Below are 19,509 nucleotides of genomic sequence, written 5' to 3' on the forward strand. Positions count from 1 at the left end.
AAATATCAGGGGTGTGACATGTTCAAAGAAAGACAGACCAATCCATACAGTCAAAGCAACCCTGAAGGGCCAGAGTTCTATCCTGGGTCCATACCTGGACCTCACCTGTCTGCGCCTTGTCCCTATGCAGCACAGTCCTGTATGAAGGGAGCAGATGAACCACATTGTGGTCGGAGAATCCAAGAGGAGGACCCGTGATAGACTTGTAGGTCAGATTGATAGAGCCATAACAGAGATCCAACGCTTTTTTTTTAACTCCAGTGGGACAAGTGATGTACTGGGTAAAGAGTCTTCTTACAATGACAAGGTTAAAATCACCCAGGAAAAAACACGGATCATCAGGTGAGATAGATGGAAGTCACTGTGGCACTGTAAAACATCACATCAGTTGCAGTTTTGACATCTGCTCTAGGATGAATATACACAACTGTAAAGAATATTTGGGGAAATTTCCTCGGTAGATAAAAGGGTCTGACTGATACAGACAACAGTTCAATGTCTGGTAGACAGATCCGCTCACGTACAGTGACACTATTACACCATTTGGGGTTAATATACAAACAAACACCTCCACCGTGGTGCTTTTCTGTCACCCCTGAGTCACGGTCCAGGCGGGTCTGGACTCCATCAATGTTTAATATAGAGTCTGGGCCGGTGTCTGTCAGCCACACACATCTCTAAACCCGTGCATACTAGACACACGTTTGTAGTTCATCAGTCTTATTTTTTAAAGACTGGACATTAGCCAGGACTATTGACAGTAAAGGAAGACGTCTCTTCTTGGTTAACTTTCTTAACCACTGCCGAACACTGGCCCTCTTTCTTCTGTTCCTATATTTTCTACCAGGAGTTTTCGGAGGTCTATACTCTGCATGTCACAGTCAAAAATGTCATACTCCACACTGCTTGAGAACAGGTTTGCAGCTTGATCCACTGTGATATTGTATGATTGAAATCCACGAAGAAATTACAGAGTGTATTGGATCCTATTTGCCTGAGGCTTGACAAACAGGCCCATCGCGAGGTTCAGCGTAGTTGCCAGGAGTAGTAGGAATTGTATCTCCACTCATTAGGGCTTTAAATAGTCCGGTTTTCTACTCTTTCCATGAAGTAATTCAAATAGTATTATTTCCTGTATAAAAGAAAGTGCTGAAATAATTCAGGGTTGATCTCAGATTTCTTCTTCATTGCAGTTACAAGTTACCCAACATCAGAAGCCAGGTGGTCAGAAGAGTTGGGGAGACAGAGGCAAATAAAAAACTTCTCAGAGGAGCAGAAATCTGCAGTGGCACATTATATTGCCCACTCTACAGAGGTGGCCAAGGCCCACTACAGAATGAGGACCATGGAGGGTGTCGTGGCCACCGCCAACCTCTTCAGCAGTTTCGAACGGTATGTGTCTTCATCACTGTCATTGCCGGCTCATAACCACGACAAAGAACGGGAGGCAACACTAATCTTCGATTAGGGCATTTCAGAGAGTTTAAAAAAGTTAACGGGTTGTGGTCATTGAACACAACAACCGGCACTCCCGAACCCAAATAGACATCAAAAATGACACAAAGCCCAGACTAATGCCAAAGTCTCCTTTTCGATCACAGAGTAGTTAAGCTGATGTTTATTAAATTTCTTAGAAAAGAAACTTATAGGCCTATCCACTCCCTGATTGTCAGACTGCATCAACACCGCACCTGCCCCCACGTGACTGGCATCCACCTGCAGCTTGAACGGCTACTCCACACAGCGGCCAGCCAGCACTGGAGCACTGCATAAAAGGGCCTTGACATTCTTTAAAGCCTGCTGACAAACAGGGGACCACACATATTTAACATCTTTTCCTAACAAATCAGTTAGGGGATCGACCACAGAGGAAAAGTTCCTACAGAACCTGCGATAGTATCCTACCATTCCCAAGAACCGCATTAGCTCTTTTTTGGTTGTTGGTGTAGGAAACTGCTCCACAGCCCACACCTTTGCGTGCACTGGCTGCACTAACCCCTGGCCTACAACATGTCCAAGGTACGTTACTGTTGCATGAGCAAACTCACATTTTGCCAAATTAATTGTCAGTCGTGCAGCAGCCAAACGTTCAAACAATGAACGAATACGCAAGACATGGCCGTCCCAACTGTAACTGTAGACAACCACATATATACATATACCACCATATTCATCAGACGTTCAAATGTGGCTGGTGCGTTCCGCAGGCCAAAGGGCATCACCTTATAAGAATACAGGCCAGAGGGAGTTATAAACGCAGACATCTCCTGCGCCCTTTTTGACAGTGGTACCTGCCAATAACCTTTAAGCAGATCAAATTTACTCACGAACTTCGCAGAGCCAACCTGATCGATGCAATCATCCATCCACGGAAGTGGAAAGGCATCAGGCTTGGTGACACTGTTGACCTTACGAAAATCAGAGCAAAATCTGGGTGTCTTATCAGACTTAGGGACAAGCAGATGGGGAGGCCCAGCTGGGAATGTGTATCACCAAACAAACCTGGAAAACTGCCAATTAGCTCAGCCAACTGAACACGCTTTGTCTACTGCAAATGACTTAACAAACTACCCAAGTTGTTAAGAGTTTCTGGGTTTTTTAGCCGACCACATTACAATGCTTGTTCAAAACTGGGAGACCCTTCCATCTCTGTCATTGCCACTGACTGAGACGGGGAACTCACTACAGGGTTTGCAAGTGCGGCAGGCTGGACACACGCCGCACTAGGTGCCTTTGCCACACTCTGTTCAACTGCTTGAGTGTAGTATGGTTTCAACAAATTGACATGAAAAAAGCTATGACTTCTTCCTCCGCTCTGGAGTAGAAATCAAGTATTTCTGCTCTGAGATCTGCTTTACCACTGTGTGCGGACCTGTAAACCTAGCGTGAAAGGGCGACCCCACAATTTGTAAAAGAACCAGTACTTGATCGCCAGTACTGAATTGGCGCCGCTCAGCCTGTCGATCACAAACACTCTTCATTCTCTTTTGTGCTGTAACCAATTTCTCCCTTGCTAACTCACCTGCAACATAATTTATGTCTGAACCCATTTACATAGTCAATCAGGTTTTTTGGAGGATCACTGATCTTAAAATTGTCCCTCAACATCGCTAGAGGACCACGTACAGAATGTGCAAACACCAAGTCATTGGGACTAAACCCAGTGCTCTCCTGGATTACCTCCCTTGCTGCCAACATTAACCATGGCAATCCTTCCTCCCAATCCCTGCCCAAATCTGTGCAAAAGGCACGCAGCAGCAACTTAAGTGTCTGATGAAAACTCTCAAGTGCCCCCCGACTCTGTGCATGATAGGCTGATGACTGTGAGTGCTTCACCTGAAGTTATTTTAATACCTGCGCAAAAATGGGAGGAAAAGTTAGAACCTTGATCACTTTGGACAACCCTGGGAATTCCAAAAATTGAAATAAACTGTGAAAGTGCTTTTACCACAGACTGGGTTGTTATTGACCGCAGAGGATATGCAGCTGGATATCTAGTGGCCTGACAGATGACTGTCAAAAGATACTTTGTTCCTGTCCTTGAAGGGGGGAGAGGTCCAACACAGTCAATGATTATCTGCTCCAACGGTTCACCAATGGCAGGGATTGGGTGCAATGGGACAGGCTTAATAACCTGGTTTGGCTTGCCAGTTGTTTGACATGTGTGGCAAGTTCTGATGTATTCTGATACATCCTTTTTTAGCCAAGGCCAAAAGAAGTACCGCAAAATACGATCAAATGTCTTCCTGACCCCCATATGCCCTGATTGGTCATGAGAAAGCTGCAAAACCAAGATACGAAATCTGGCTGGTACTACAATTTGGAAAATTGGGCTTCCCATACCAACGTCGCTACAAGGCACCCACTTTCTTACCAACCCACCATTGTCAAGGAAATAGCCATATGCCTTGTCCTTCACCTCTGCAAGAGGGATTACAATCTCCAACAACTTTTTAATGGAGGGGTCTGACTGCTGCTCTGCTACCAAATCTGCAACTGAAACAGACAAGGGAAAGTCAGACAAGTTCACACATGATTCTTCCATGACACTCACTCTATCAGGCTCACCACGAGCCCCGGCAGGAGTCACGACAATGCTGCAAACACCTCTTGGAAGTCACACTCACTCTCATCCGGTCCACCATTAACTATAGAGACTGGACTAACAACTGGAAATGGAGGAACATCTATCCACACACGCCCCCCGGCTAGCCCATTCCCAGGAATGAGATGTACACCTTCAACTGGCAACCCTGAGCACACTGCGATGCAAACCTCCCCCTACACCAAATCTGAGAAGAGAAGAAGCCTGTGCACCAGAGCAGACAAAACAGACAATCCCATTCCAAGAGCTAGTGCTGAATCACCAGTATCAGACTCCTCTGAAAAAGGGAAAACTGACGCCAGAATAAATTACCCAAATGCGCCTGTGTCCCTCAGTATGGTAACAGGCACCTTCTCACTGTGTCCTGTTAAGGAAACATGACCATTTGTTATGAAAGGCAAATAAGCATCATCAATACGGACTTTGTCATCCCCTTGAGGACAAGGTAAGTCCGAAATTACACTCATGGCTGAGTTTACATTTGTTTGTTTAGTCTTTCTCTTTAAAGCATAGCAATCAGCTTTCACATGCCCCTTTTTACAACAAAAATGACACACTTTTTCAATGTCACGCAAATCTGTCACCTTTACTTCAGGCCTGACTGAACCAGCAGATGAAAATCCACGCCCAACAACACTATCCTTAAAGCCACCTACACCACTACGTGCATTTCCCAAACCACTGCGGTGTGTCAAGACATCTGCTAATGCAGCTGCCTCACCAACAGTTGTCACCTGTTGCTCCGTTATATATGTGGCAATACGGCTGGGAACTGCATTTTTGAATTCCTCCAAAACAATAAGATAACACAAATCCTCATATGTTTCCACCTCAGAAGCTATGCACCAACGATTAAAAGTATTTACCAAGTCACGTGAAAACTCGAGGTTGGACTGTTTATCCTCTGTCTTCCCATTTCTAAACCACTGGCGATAAGCCTCAGGAACCATCTCATATACCTTAAGAAAAGCAGCTTTCACTGATTCATAATGCCGTCTTACCTGGCAACACCTCCGTCTCATACAAGTTAGCCTTTGAAATAGACTTAACTGTGTCCTTGAGCCTTTTGTCACTGATTTCCATTTTGTAGTGGTCTGCAATTTTCTGCAACTGCTCTTTTGTGCAGCCATCTAAAAACAAGTCTGATGGAGTGTCAAAAAAAACTTCAACGCAAGCCATTTTAGAACCCCAGACCAATGAAAAGCAGTAGTTAACACGCTGGCTGTAAAAAAAATATAACAAATAGGAGCGTAACCTCTATCTGCCTAAGAAAATGCTAAACTAACTCACCCCTAGTCTTCATGTGGTTAATTGCGGCGGGTACTTATGCACTTAAGACCGCTGGTATGGAAAAGTGACCAGTATCTGGCAACCCCCCACAGCCATGGACATGCTTCCGAGACAAAGCTCTAACTGCATTCACCCCAAAACTACAAAAACAACAAACCAGCGAAACTCAAAGGAGCAACGCTGCTATGCCTAACAGGGGACAATAACTTTAACTAAAACAATTACACACCAGCATGTCAACACTTACCTTCCGTTGGTCAAACAAGTCTTCCAACCCACAACACCACACAGTGTTTAACCATGATATCATCTCCATCTTGCAGCTCTTCTTCTGATGAGTCAGGGAATGAGGGGACTAGTCATAGACGGAAGAGGGCTAGAGACACAGCTGACGAGGACGTAAAGGATTTTAGTGCGTTCCTTTAGTGCTTCCCGGTGGGAGTGACTGGCCAGCCGCCCACTAAGAAGCAAAGGACAGATGCTGGGTTTCTGGCAGGCCGAGATTTTTATGAGCAGTGGAGGGTGGCACAGTACAACCAGCGGCCGGAGTACCTATTGTGTTAATGTAAATGATTGATTAGCAAGAATTTTCATTTAATTTTCTTACCTTGACAGCCCAGTATTCAAGACACCCTCCAACTGTACACAAGGTTGCAAAGATCATCGGGAAAGAGTGATGAAAAGGCAACCATCCCTGTCCTGAGGACATTGTAGCCAAGTGGGAACCAGCCAAGAGGGTTCAGATGCAGAGTGATCCAGGCATCATCAGTAGTGTCACAAAGCAGAGCTGGTCAGGCCAGACCATCAAGGATTTTGGCGGCGGCAAAGGGCAAGGTGAGTGAATATGTCTTGAGATCAGGAGAGCATTTATTCTGCAGTCAAATACTGAAATAATTCTAATCATGTAATGGACAAACTTGGTAATGTCACCTTCTTTTGACCACAGGAGTTGTTTCCACCAAAGCCTTTCCCAAAGGCTCCATCCTCTGCGATTACCATGGAAAGGTAATCACAGCAGTGGAAGGCAGGAAACTGATGGAGTCCATGCAGGATGAGATTTGTGCTACATCTTTTTCATCAAGGCTGGTGGCCGGGACCTCTGCATTGATGCGCAGACATTTCCTTGCGAGTGCCATCCTTCTGTGGAGACAATGGGTAGGAAGATCAACCGTTCAAGTTAGAACTGGAATGTGAAGCCTCTTCATTGCCAAATCAACTTCCCAGAAGGAGCCGGGGATGTCATCCTCTTTCAGGCAATGAAAGACATTTCCATCAGTAAAGAGCTCTGCTTTGACTACGGAGTCAACAGGAAGTCTTTCAGGGGAGGAGGACTCAACCTCGAATGGCTGGATAACTGAACATCACAGCAGGTAATACCTTGGGCACACTACACAATTGTCAAAGTGGTCAGATCGCTGTACCGTAAATACTACACAACATGCTGTCTTGTAATCGCAGGCTTTCAGTGAGCTGTTCACACTACGTTATTCATCTGTTATTTTCATCCGCTTTGTGGACATCTGGTGTACAACCACCCTGCGCTGTAGTGATTTTATTCCCATCTTAAGTTCCCTCTCATTTGAGGCGAACTGCACCTGAGTGAGGCGGCATGTCTTGGAGGGGATTCCAACCATGAATTTCACAAAATTTGAAGCGTTCTGGAGATAAAACTGGTTGTGACTTTCAGCCCCCCCTTGACGACACTTCGGGCCCATCTGTTTGAAGAGAGGGGGTAAAATAAATCAAATAGAATCTTTAAATGTACAAACAAAATTGTAATGACATTCTCACTCACCGACGGATCCTGGCCAGGTCATCCAAAAACAGCCAGTCAGGCAGACGGCTGATGTTGTGGCCCATGTAGAGGATGAAGGTTTTTACCCTGCTGACCTATGAAACCGCATTCTTTCTCATTTTTGTCGTTGGGTCTAGGCCCTCGTGGTGGGCCCTGTAGGTCTGAAGGTCTTTCTCTGTAACAACACACAATTTAAGGTGTTATAATGTACATGTGAGGACTCTGCTGTCAATGGCATGAATAAGACAAATTAATGATCATGTTATCAACATATGCTTACCCATCGATGGTGGGAGGCTTATCTGCCTCATGAGGTTACCCCTGCTGCTGCCTGAACTCCACGGGCTGAAGGAGGATGGGCCTGCCCTCCGACACGGCCAAGGACCGGCATCCCTCCTCCACACGTTCCTATCAAAGTTGGTGAAAGCCAAAAAAATCAGACACACAAAGACAGGGAGATTGGAACAAAGACAAAGATAGAGAGAGAGAGCGAGAAAGAGAGAGAGAGAGAGATTCACTTCCTCCTGGTTCTCCACTGTAGAGGTGCGGCTCCTCTGCTGCTTTTGCAGCTTCCTGCAGAGCACTTGGACCTCGCTTCAAAATTCATCCCTCTCTGCCTGCACCTTCTCGAGCTCACGCTCATAATAATGCCTAATGCGCCTACAATCTGCTGAGCCGCATTCAGCGACAGGGGATGATGGAGTCACGTCTGGTTCCTCCTCATTTAGACTCGGGTTCAAATCTAACACGGACCCCATCACTGGGGTGGTATTGGTAGCCCTGAGGTCATCCAATAGCTTCAGTGTGTGTGTACGCTTGGCCTCATTTAACTTTGCCACCCTTTCTGGTATACTCAACTCTGTGTGGGACTGATGGATATGCATGTCTAAACGTGAAAGTTGGTACTTGCACCCTGGAACAGGGCAGGGTGCAGCACGGATATGTTGACCCTGCCTGATGCAAAGTTTAGGAGTATCCGCCTCTCTACTGAATTGCCTTCATAGTGGATATTCTTGAGGTATTTGTTTAGAGCTCTGTAGTAGCGTTGGCATAAGGGACAGCAATACATTTTTCCTGTAAAGACACAACAACAAAAATAACAACAATATTAATAATAATTACTGTTGAAAATTAAATGGTGTGTGTGTGTGTGTGTGTGTGTGTGTGTGCGTGTGTGTGGCTGAAGTGCGTAATGGTCAAGTGCGTCACAGCGCACATTCAAAGTGCCAAAATGAAAATCAAAATGCAATAAAAACACATTAAACACGACCAACGCCGAGATTAACACACTGGTGAGAGGTATGAACACTTTTGATAGATAATAGTAAAGAAAAAAACGTCAGGAAATGTTGTTTTTTTAATTAATGATCAATTTAAACTGCCCAAAAGATATTAAATACAAGCATTCACATCTCTATTACATGGATCATTGTCAAATCAGTCATAATAATAATGATAATAAATGACATTGAACATATTCAAGACATTACATATTAAATAATAAACAAGCTTTCATACTCACGTCTTTCAGTCAGTTTGCCCGAAGTCCCTGTCCGGGGCCTGCTCCTCCGGGTCTTTAAAGGGGGTTCACCCCTCATGTTCTAAGACCCTTGACCAATCACAGCCCAGATCAGCTGCATGCAGGGTGCCTGCTACACTTCTGTAGCAGAAGGTAAGGTATTCCCGTACTACTAAGGTATTCCCAATATTGGACAATATCAAGGTATTGCCATTGGACACGTCTGCAGGGTTGCAGACAATGTCTTTGATAATTTGATCCTCTCGTGTCCACTTGGTGGAAGAGCCACTTCCTCCAAATGGACACGAGCCACCCGGCCAGCACAGTCCTCCTCAGGGGGGAAACATGTCCAATGGCAAGTCCTGTACTTTGACCAAGTGTCGTCACCCAGTGTCCAATGGCAATACCTTGCCATTGTCCAATTGGAATACCCGAATCCCAGCTCTAAGGTATTGGAAGTGGACGATGTCCACTTCCAATACCTTCCAATACCACTTGTGGTGTCCAATGGCAATACCCCCCATTGGTGTAAAGGTATTTGAAGTGGACAGCTGTCCACTTTACATTCACTCACATTCAAAAGAGAGTTTGGTTGCTCTTTTGGCCCCTGAGGGCCTGGGGACCTCAGACATTGAGCAAAGGCACTTTTCTGGATGCAGATTCAGAATCAGAAGCCCCTGATTAATAAAGTACTGAGTTTTGTCCCCAGTGACCATCTGTCGGGTCGAGGGAGGGGGATGAGGGAATATTTCCTATGTCATGGTCCAATGGCAATACTGTTTAGTTGAAATGGAGTTTGGTTGCTCTTTTGGCCTCTGAGGCTGTGGGGACCTCAAATGTTGAGCAAAGGCAGTTTTCTGGATGCAAACTAAGCCCCTGATTAATAAAGTACTGAGTTCTGTCCCCAGTGACCATCTGTTGGGTCAAAGGATGGGGGAAAGGGAAGATTCCACCTCATTGTTCAATGGCAATACCTTCCCATTGGAATCCACAAAAATACTCTGAGCTGTTTGGGGGTCTTCCCAGAGGGTCAGAAACCCCAAAATTCAACCAGGTGCCCTGCTGTGACCACAAAAAAAATTTAACCCACTTTTGCCTTTTTCTCCTCCAAAGGGGGTGAGACACACAGAGTCCGACACCCTCTGATGGAAAATCTTGTAATCTGAGCAAACTTTCTTTCTAGCGCTCAAGGATTTACGGGGCTGAACTATGTTGACGTACGCACGGTTTGGAGCAGTGATACGGTGGTTCCACGTTTCTAGGACTTTGGTGCACTCTGCGGGAACGTGTCCACTTGCAATTCAAAATGAATGGTGTTTAAAAATAGGGAAAATCCCACTCTAAAGTCCTGAAGTTGACAGCATCGTATCTTGGCCAAAAAAGGCCCCGAAGTCAGCATGTGAGTTTTGGGGCAATTGGACTATTGGCCCCTGGGGCCCCTGGTACCCCTCCCCCAGAGTCGGCAAGTGAGTTTTGGGCGAAAAGGGGCAAATTTCCCAAAGTGGACAAAAAGTCCTCTAATTGGACACATTTACTGTACTACTGTACTACTATGACAAGTTATGCAATGTGGACAAATGTTCCATGAAACGGACACAAAAAAATGACAAAGTGAATGAAGTGGACAAAAAAGTCCATCAATTAGACAGGTGTCCGAGTTAGGGAACTGGTCGGGGCCCCACTGTCCAATGGCAATACGCCCTGGGTATCGCCCGGTGGTCCATCCGTGCTCCTGTTCACCGCACACATTCTGTGGCTTGTCTCCATTTCACCCTTCTCTCTTTGTTGGCTGTACAATAACTTGCTATTAATCGTTTTTGTTGAGATAAATAAACGACAAATCATAATAATGCTATAGCCTGGCACTTCCTGTGGTCGCTATACAGACCACTGGTCGCTACCACAAATCAGCCGCCCGGTGGTACGGACCAGTCGTTTGGTGGTCGGTACCTGCCACCCAGTGGTCCGGACCAGTCACCAGGTGGTCCAGACGGCCGCTTTAAGTGGTTTCATTTTCTATATAGCCTATGAATATATTTTGTTGTTGATTAGGCCTAGATTTTTATATACACGTAGCCTATGTGTGTGTGTAGGCTACATATATCCCCATAATAAAAAATAACAACAAAAATAAGAAATTCTCTTTAAAAATAACTTATAATAACGAAAAAAAAACAACAGAACATGGAACTGGATTAAAACAACCACACCAACTCCTCACGCCTCATCAATAATTGTCCCCATAACATTTTCCGCCTGGAACGTTGGAATTCCCTCCAACCTCTCTAGGATGTCCACTGTGGCCTACAGAATAAAGATAGAGAGAGATGACTATCTAGAAAAAGATGGATCAATTACAAGGGAGAGGACAAACTGACATCTATATTGACATTGAATTAACATACATCAAAGTTAGTATGCGTTGTCTTGAAATGCCTTCTCAAATTATATTCTTTGCACACGGCGAGGCAGATTAAGCACACAGGATTCGCATCAACGGCAATAAACACGTATTTTTCTGTCCATTCATTGTTGAACTGCCTGTTCTCTGTGCCTGTTTTCTTTTTTTTAAGGTAGAGAGAGACATTTTTTGTTGTTAGCCAAACTTCGTGCTTGGCTTGAAAGAAACAAGTCAGAGCAGTCAGAGTGCAGCACTAGAGCGCAAATGGCCAACTGATTGGTCATGTGTGGTCCCCCAAAATATATGTCCGGCCGAAACAGGTAGATATTTTACCCGTTTAGCCACCAGTGTTTAAAGGGGTGCATACCGCCTCCTACTGCGTGATTGAATGTACAATTAACCATAGTAATGCGCTGTATGAGACTACCCGTATGTAATAACTACACTTCACTCCAAGGGCCGGTACAAAATTCTTCAGGGGCCGGACCCGGCCTGGGCCGCCAATTGAATAGCCCGGCCTTATGACATGTCTCCAAATTTGGTGAACAAATGATGATGTCATCCATATATAGAACAACAGTACTTTGCAACATCTGATCTATCCCTGCCAAGTCGTTCTTCAATACTTCATTGAAAATATGAGGACTATGTTTGAAACCTTGTGGCAATCGCCTGTACTCATAAGACTGTCACTTATAAGTAAACCCAAACAAACCCTGAGTTTCCTCACTAAGTGGAACACTAAAAAATGCACCACACAGACGGTGCATTTTTCTAACACCGTGAAATGTGTCGCTTCATGAGGAATTTGAGCTAACAAGGTATGCGGATCCGGCACTTCTGCTGGAAAATCAGTTACCACTTTGTTCACTGCTCTCAAATCATGTACCATACGATAAGTCTCATCTGGCCTCTTCACAGGCAACAAATCTGTGTTACTCTGAGGATTCTGTGTTATCGTCAAAACATCTGCTTTCAAAAGTCCTTTAATTTGTGGTTCGATCCCTTGGATTTCTTCTTCTTTCAATGGATACTGGTTCTTCCAAGGAGGTCTAGCCCCTTGTCGGAGTTCAACTTTCACTGGTTGGGTTGACTTCACAAGTCCAATATCAGTACTGTGCAGAGACCACAAACATTCTGGAACTTGTCGCAGCATCTCCTCTTTCATAGAGTCTGAATCCACTTTGGCACTGCAAATTGATTCATGTGTCATCCGCACAGCTTGTGGCTGTCCTTGTCCTTGAGCCGACATCATAATCTTAATAAATCGCTCATCTTTACTCTTCCAAATCGCAAGATTCTCTTTTACCGGTGCAAAAACAGCTTCCTCTGCTTCTGTCATCATTTCTCCTATATGCTTCTGCGCATATTCTTCAGACACCAACAAAGTCACATGTGGAACAGTCTTCTCAATTTCAAATTCTTTATCCAGATAGTCATCTGTATTTATCTTCATAGCTGCTCCTTGTGGTCCCAAAATTATGCAGCACAAACTAAGTTGAACTTGCTTTGGTTGATGACTCAACCATTCCTCTGAGTTCGATTGGGCAGTATTCTTGAAATACTTGAGCGTACAATGACATGGATATTCCGGAAGCTTCGCATCAGGCATGTTCGCCACAATAAATTTCTCCCACAATTTAGCTGGCTTCGAAAAATCTGCGCTGAGATTTCCAATCCAAAATACTGAAGAAGCTTCAGTCTCCGTTGTCATCAATAATTGGTGACCCATATCTTTTGGCACTTTCACCAGACAGACGTTTTTTTATGTTCAGTATTATTGCTGTTCAATACTCATGATGTTTATGTTTGTCCTGCCATTTGTCTTTTAGCTTTGACCAAGGAACACGCAAAGCCCTCATCAACCCTCACACACCCGTCTTCGTCCACTGTGGCAGCAGCACGGCCCTCACCCACCCTCACCCACTCGTCCTCTTCCACTGAGGCAGCTTCAGGGCCTCGGATTCAGATTCCACCCAAACGGCGTCTCGAAAGCTTGGAGCACTGCTACCTGCGCTATGTGGGCCTGGCTGTGTTTCTGCATGTGTTTGAGTTGGGTGGGGTTTTATTGCTCATTTTTTTATTGATGTTGCACTGTATTTCCTTTACATTTCATTTCACTTTTTAGAATAGAGTGGTTATGCTGTCTGTTACGGCATTAGTGTAATATTAGTGCTGAGTTACACATTAGAGCATCAGATCGAACAGATGGTGCCCAGGATGAATGTTTATTTACTTATTTTTGATCTTGTTTATTCATGTGACACCTTATTTATGATGATTATTGTTAATATTGTTTGTTTCTAACATTAATATTGTTATTTATACTATTGTTATTCATATTGTGGTTAGTGTTGTTATTATTACTATCACTTTTATTACTATTATATGTGTAGTAGTAATAGTAACAGTAGTAGTATCATCATTATTTTTTTAAACATAATTGCGTTGAAATAAAACGAGTTTGGACATTTCAGTGTTTTGATTTCTTCTTCCTCTTATTGATACTTAGTTATTATTACCTCAACTTCACTCTCACAAGGCAAGATTATCTGAATATAAACTAAGTAGATAAATAACAATGATAGTTATATTTCTTGGCTTCTTCATCATCACAAAAGGTCTTATGTTTGGCCCCTTCACAATTTTATTTTACATTACATGCTCCCGCACATATCTTCCTCCTCCTCAGTCAGGACTCGTCTCCTCCTCCTCTTCCTCCTCAGTCAGGCTTGTGTCATCCTCCTCCTCCACCTCAGTCAGGACAAGTCTCCTCCTCCTCAGTCAGGACTCGTCTCCCCCTCCTCCTCCTCCTCCTCCTCTTCATTCTCAGTCAGGACTAGTCTCCTCCTCTTCCTCCTTCATCTGTCCATTCCATTCTATTCAAATTTAATTTAATTTAATAACTTTTTTCTAAGAGTACTGTTAATGTACCTGATCGAGAAGCAGTATCAATAAGTGTACTGGCTCTTATTATTCTGCATGCGCGCTTAGCTTCACTACACAATTTTCAACGTGGAAACAACCCACTAAGAACCCACAAGGCCAAGTGGCCCAGAAGATGTGCTTTTTGTAGTCCATCCACTGTCGCGTCATGAAGTAGTGTAGCATGAGTGGAGACAGATTCTCTGACCAGCGCTGTTGGCTTATCTTCACTCCTCACCTTTGTGTGAGGTGTGGAGTAGCAGATAAGAAGGATGATCCCGATCCACCCAACGTGTGCAGCAGGATGTTGGAGATGTTCTACCAGTCTGTTGTGGTCAGCGTACTGTTCTTCACTGTGGTCTGCTGAGGGAGCAGCACCGGAGCCAGCGACACCAACACACATCATTAACTGATCAAGGCTGGCAGCTCTTATAGTTTTGTGTAGTATATTCATGTATTATGTGTATCAAGGAAGAGGTGGAGGTAACTCAGGAGCTGATTCCAGTTGTCTAATCACTTTCCAACATAAACAGTCCTGTGGCTCCACCCACCTCATTGACACACAGGACAGTCCCTCTATCACATGATCCAATGCCTTCCTCATGGTGCAAGGGGACAGATAAGACAAGTGTGCTGATTTAAACTCCCATAGGGAATAGTAATCCAAGCCATTTATCATCGCCCCTACAGGAGAAACAGGACTCAAATACTTTATTTGGACCTTCTTGATTACATTAATTGAACACGGAATGCAATTTGGAATTGGAGAAGACACAACCAGTAAAGATTCAATCCTAACACCTGCACTTTAAAGACGTAGTCTGTAATCGCTGACACCACACCTCACACAGACACCAGCAAAGAACTCCGCCCGATGCCACAGGCCATGGCAGTGGGTGGCAGCTCTGCTGGGAGGAGGGAGGCCTCCTCACACCACACAAGCACTCACATTCTCACACAAACACACACATTCTCACACACACACATTCTCACAATATAATAATAGTGTTCATTGTAATAATTCTAGTGTTCTTTTATGTTAAAGATGTGTTATTGACTTTATTATATAAATGTGTTTGTAAATAAAAATGTTTGATTATTTAATCAGTGTTTTTTTCTCAGTTTAATTCACTCATAATGATGCTGAATATGGAGTTAGTTTCCAATTATAATTTCTAAGAATTGATGTCACTCTATAGGGGCTGGGTTTATGTCCTGTTTGAACAGAATAAAGCAATTGTGTGTGCAAATAAGATACATTTACTTTAGAATTATTGAACAGTTATACTCTACACTGACAGGTAAGTTACATAAAAACCATAATGTGCTACGTTTAGGGATATAATCGTTTTCATTAAATGAACTTAATGAAATACAAATCAACAACAAAAATCGCTTTAACCGGAAGTTTCTGCACACTTTTATTTTGTATTTTTTGGCGATACCGGAAGTGACTACACACTTTAATTTTCTATACTTGGCGTGCGTTTCCTGTACTGAGAGCTATCATTTCCGTCGGAAGTGATCGAGCTGTCTGAGTCAGAATGCGGACCAGTGGCAGTGACACAGAAAGAGAAAAAACTCTGAACTTTCAGTCAAAACTTTAGAAATTGATCTGTTGTTGTGTTCTGAAATATAGTTTAAAGACGTTGAAGCAAGAATATAGTTGTTTGACTTCATATCTATAGTCGGTTCATCAAGTTAGAGCCTAGTTCAAACTTTGCTCATACTGCCCGCCGAGAGCAGCCTCATCTCGGCCAGTCCTTCCGGAAGGTCTCGCTGGCTCCGTCGCGGTTCAACACAAGCTATTTTTTGGTTAAATCTAACAATCAATCGCTGGTCTCAAGGCTTAAATGTATTATTTGTAGGAAGGCGGAATACCCAACATGAACTTGATGAAGTGTGTGGCGTTTTGAAGGTAAAACTTTGCCGTTGTCACTTTCATTCCACCAACGACCACACTTAAAGCCCATCTGTTAAAAGAGAGTGGGTAAAAGGAAAAAAAGTTAATCATATCAAATAAAATCCTTTAATCTACAAACAAAATTCTAATGACATAGTCACTCACCCATAGAGCCTGGGGAGGTCGTTGGGAAACAGCCAGTCAGAGAGCCGAGTGACACTGTGGCCCATGTAGAGTAAAAAGGTTTTCAACCGGCTCACTTTCGAAATTGCGTTTTCACGCATCTTGACCGTGGGGTCAAAGCCCTCGTGGTGGGCTTTGTACGTCTGCAGGTACTCTTCTTTAACGATACATGATTTAATGTGTTATAATATACAGGTGAGGACTCACTGAAACACTGCTGTCTAATGGAATAAATGAGACACATCAATTATCATGTTATCAACATATGCTTACCCATCGATACTCGAAGGGTGATGAGCCTCATCTGGTTCCCCCTGCCACTTCCGGTGCTCCACGGAGTAAATGATTTGATGGGGGATGAGGGGGCTCTGCACTTTCTACTTTTCTTTTCCGAAGCGACCAAGGACGGGCCTGCCTCCTTGGAGCGTCCATCCACCGGGGACAGAGATGACGTTACCCAAGGCGAGAGGGAGAGGTTGATCTTGGGAGGAAATGCGCAGTCGTTCACCAGGAGCACCGGTCTCAGACTGACGCTCACTTCCTGCCAGGTCAACACGGTTGAGTTTACCTGCTGCGTCTGAGAACCTGAGAGACAGAGACAACTTCAAAGTTGAATGTATTAAGTCAAAAAATGCACGAGACATACAGAACTCCCTCTCATCCTCCTCAGTCAGGACTCGTCCTCTCTCTTCATCCTCCTCTTCAGTCAGGACTCCTCTCCTCATCCTCCTCTTCCTCCTCTGTCAGGACACAACTCCTCATCTCTTCATCCTCCTCCTCCTCCTCATTCAGGACACGTCTCTTCCTCCTCAGTCAGGACTCATCTCCTCATCCTCCTCTTCCTTCTCCTCAGTCAGGACTCGTCTCCTCCTCCTCAGTCAGGTCTTATCTCCTCATTTCTTCATCCTCCTCCTCCTCCTCCTCCTCCTCCTCCTCCTCCTCCTCCGTCAGGACACGTCTCCTCCCCCACATTCAGGACTCATCTCCTCTGAGTCTGCCCTGGTGGGCTCGAAGCGGTGGAGGTCCGTGAACACTGCAGGGTGGAACAGACACTGGCCGAGAGGCAGCAGGAGTGTGTGGCTGCAGGAAACCTGAGAAGCCCTCAGTGTGCAGGTCCAACACAAGCACAGCCAGCAGTCAGGACTGAAGAAGCAGACAGAGAGCACGGTGTGATCACCAGTGAAGAACAGGGTGCATCCACTAGCCAGGCTCCAGCACAGGGAGATGACCTGGAGTATGACTCGGGTCAGACACAACATCTATTGGTGAAACTCCTGTCAAGAGCACTGATCTGTATTCACTAGAGGAAAACTACAATTTCCTAGATGAGAAATTCAAGAAGTCAGTGAAAGTGAGTGATTACTTCAGTGAAATTGATAAATTCATAAAATCTGTCAGTATACTGAAAAGGGTGGTTGGGTGAAAGCTTTTGATAGGGATGATCACTCATATTTGTTTTCTTCACTGAAGGCGTTTGGTATTGGTGATGGGTTTCTGGCTTGGTTTGGTGTATTGTACAGTGATGCACAATGTTTGGTGAAGATTGGGGCAGGGCTGAGTCGGCCAACCCTGTAAAGCGAGGTATCAGGCAGGGCTGTCCTCTCTCAGGTCAGCTGTATAGTCTCGCTATTGAGCCACTACTCTGCATGTTGAGGAAGCGACTCAGTGGGCTCACCGTGCCTGGGTAATTCGGACTCGACCAGGATTTTTTTCCCGGCTCTTTCAGTCTATGCAGACGATGTGAACATCCTGTTTCCAACCAGCAGGATGTTCAGAATATGCAGGACACCCTGTCGCTATATGAACGAGCGTCGTCTGCACGGGTCAACTGGGCCAAAAGTGAAGCCTTGTGGGTAGGACAGGGGAGGGATCAGGTGATGCTTAGTCTGCCTGGGGGGCTTGAGTGGGGGAAGGAGGGGTAAAAAGTGTTAGGTGTGTTTTTGGGGTCAGAGGGGTTTCAAAAGAAGAACTGGGCGGGAGTGAAGGAGAAAGTGTGTGCTCGGTTGTCTAAATGGAAATGGTTGCTACCCCAGCTGTCCTTAAGGGGAAGAGCTCTGGTGGTCAATAACTTGGCTGACTCGACCCTTTGGCACAAACTCATTGCCCTGATGCCACTGAGAGCCCTGATAGAGGATGTTCACAGATCTATCGTGGACTTTTTCTGGTCAGGTAAGCACTGGATCCGACCAGCTGCCCTTTACCTGCCTGTGGCTGAAGGAGGACGGAGACTAATTAACATCCAGGCAAGAATCGCATCATTTAGACTACAGACAGCACAAAAACTGCTTTTCAACTGTGTCCCGAGGTAGTGCGACACAGCCCGATTGCTGCTGAGGAGAGCTGGAAGATTGGGCTATGACAAGCACCTCTTCTTCCTACAACCTGGGGATGTGGACCTGACTGGGCTGACAATGTTCTACTCATCTGTGCTGGAGGCATGGCAGATTTTTCAGGTCACAAGTAACATCAATGAGACTCCGGGCCTGTGGGTGTTTGAAGAACTGTTGTTCTTCAACAACTTTCTCAGGACCTGAACGCTGCGAGCCAACCTCAAAGATGCTGGATGTACCAAAGTAGGCCATCTGATGAGGATGACGGTGACGTCGGTCAACACTCTGAGGGAGACCAGCAACATCACCTCTGCCAGGCTGGTCTGCAGAGTGGTGGAGGAAGTCTGTGCTGCTCTGCCACCAACCTTGAGAGCACTGGCTGAAGACTGCACCCTGTGTGACCAGTGGAGTGAGGGGTGTGAGTACAGGTTCCCTTCGCTGTCCATCACCCCGGCTGTGGGGGAGTGGCAGGAGGGAGGAAACCAGCTGCTGTCCTTCACAACCCCTCACCTGGCCACATTTCAGGATGCAGGGAAGAAGACACTCTATCAGACCGGTGGAAAGACCTTGACTTTGAACTCTCTGGCAGGGATAGAGGAGTCGAGGTCGTCTGAGTTTTTCGGCCCAGACATTTCCCCGAAAGGCAGCTGGCGGTCCCTGTACAAGCTGCCCGTTGAAAATCGGACAGCAGAGGATTGTGCATGCGGCGATAGCTACAAACAGATACAGAGCACACCTTGATTCTGAGCTAGGGGTGGGGTGTATCTTTTGTTCACAGTCTGAGACATTGGTGCACCTATTTGTTCAGTGTCCTCGCCTGTTGCCATTGTTTGATTGTTTGAAGGTGTGGTTTCAAGGGCTTGGGGAGGTTTTTTCCTTTTCTTTATCAATTTTGGGCCCAAAATACTGTGCCAAGAAAAAGACTGTGCACACACTTTTAAACTATTTATCTGGTTCTGCAAAATTGGCCATTTGGCTGACACGTAGGAACCGGTTCCAGAACGTGGGCAGTGTGGAACCCGTGCCGGTTCTGAAAGGACTGTTGAAAGCCAGACTGT

General features: G+C 45.1%; 1 protein-coding gene and 1 long non-coding RNA gene across 5 annotated transcripts in view; both read left to right on the forward strand.

Moving 5' to 3' along the window:
* Positions 1 to 19,509, forward strand: part of LOC118299707 (kinesin-like protein KIF3B) — a 100,878-nt gene that overhangs the window by 41,258 nt on the left and 40,111 nt on the right. The window lies entirely within an intron of this gene.
* LOC124850775 lies at positions 1,555 to 13,586 on the forward strand. Its single transcript, XR_007031664.1, has 3 exons — positions 1,555 to 6,229; positions 6,342 to 6,765; positions 12,943 to 13,586. It is a non-coding gene; the product is annotated as an uncharacterized LOC124850775 (long non-coding RNA).

The sequence above is a fragment of the Scophthalmus maximus genome, chromosome 11, assembly GCF_022379125.1.
Source record: "Scophthalmus maximus strain ysfricsl-2021 chromosome 11, ASM2237912v1, whole genome shotgun sequence".
Classification (NCBI taxonomy): domain Eukaryota; kingdom Metazoa; phylum Chordata; class Actinopteri; order Pleuronectiformes; family Scophthalmidae; genus Scophthalmus; species Scophthalmus maximus.